This window comes from Nannospalax galili, unplaced genomic scaffold (genome assembly GCF_000622305.1).
Source record: "Nannospalax galili isolate Female #2095 unplaced genomic scaffold, S.galili_v1.0 scaffold158, whole genome shotgun sequence".
Classification (NCBI taxonomy): Eukaryota; Metazoa; Chordata; class Mammalia; order Rodentia; family Spalacidae; genus Nannospalax; species Nannospalax galili.
In genome coordinates, this window is record NW_008345290.1 from 9877623 (window position 1) to 9878958 (window position 1336).

A 1336-nucleotide genomic window follows, 5' to 3' on the forward strand; every position below is an offset into this window, starting at 1 on the left:
TCAGGGGATCTGATGCCCTCTTCTGGCCTCTTTGGGCATTGGGTTTACATACATGCATGTAGGCAATACACTCATACACATAATAAAAATAATGAATAAAATATTAATAAATAATTCGAGGGGCAGGTGGCACACGCCTTTATTCCCAGCACCCTGAAGGAACAGACAGGCAGATCTCTGTGAGTTCAAGGCCAGCCTGGTCTACATATTGAGTTCCAAACCAGCTGGGGCTACAGGGAGACCCTGTCTCAAAAATAAATAAATAAATAAAAATAAAAAATAATTCACTTGTAAAACAGTTTTCACACTGGAGAGCAGGTAAGCTGTTATTATACACGTAAGCACAAAGGAACTTTTTAATGTGAGCCAAGTGTTGGCTGGTCATTTAAATGGAAGAGATAAGGAAGATAGATGGTAACTCCTTGGGTACACTGGAACTTTCTCAAAGTTTCTGGAGGCCATGATAGACAAGTTACCACCTGGAAGAGTTTTCTTAGCTAAGAGTCTCCTAAGATCTCCTAGGTTGGTTCTTTTTGTTTTTCTAGGAAAATCTATTAAGCATTGGAAGGAATTTTAGTGGAATCTCTATTTGAAAGACTATGTAGCATCTCTGAATTCACAACATTTTAGCTCATTTATTTGCTTGACAAACATTTGTTGAAGACTTAGTCTTTCCTGGATCTGTCCTTGATCAGGGCTATCCAACAGGGCTTTCTAATCATCCTGCTCATGGGTTGGTTTGCTGCACTAAGAGGCAATATAGCAGTCATTTCAGGCCAAGATTCCAATCTGACATCTAAGCTCCCACTTCTGCTTATGTGCTTGGGAATATCATTGAACCCCTCAGTGTTAGACTTTCCTTGCTGTGACCTTTCTAGCAGGGTTACTTGAGACCAGGACAGAGTGGCAGTGCTAGTGCTAGTGAGTACCTTGGCAGAGCTGCTGGGTATGCCTAGCTTGTGCTGAGTGCTCATATATGGTAGCCTGCTACTGTCAGCAATGTAAATGTTACTGCCAGCCTTATGGTTGGCTGAAGCCCCAAACCTGAAGACACCCTCAGTGCTGTTCTAAACCACTTCCTGTGTCTAGCTCATCAAAATTCTGCCCATGCCTGTGTGGTCACACTAGGCAGAGGCACTGGCATAGTTTGTCTCATCTCCTGGCTTGTCTCCTCTCCTGACTTGTCTCCTTACACATAACCCCCTTTCACCCCTGCTACCTCCACCAGCAGTCACTGCAGTATCTAGAGTATGATCTGAAACTGGATGTGGTCGCATCTGCCTGGAATCCCAGCTCTTGGGTGGCAGAGGCAGGATGATTGCAAGCCCCACATGAT

The 1336-nt window shown here is 43.9% G+C and overlaps 1 protein-coding gene across 5 annotated transcripts in view; it reads left to right on the forward strand.

Moving 5' to 3' along the window:
- Mturn (maturin, neural progenitor differentiation regulator homolog) overlaps window positions 1-1336 on the forward strand; it is a 26620-nt gene that overhangs the window by 1995 nt on the left and 23289 nt on the right. The window lies entirely within an intron of this gene.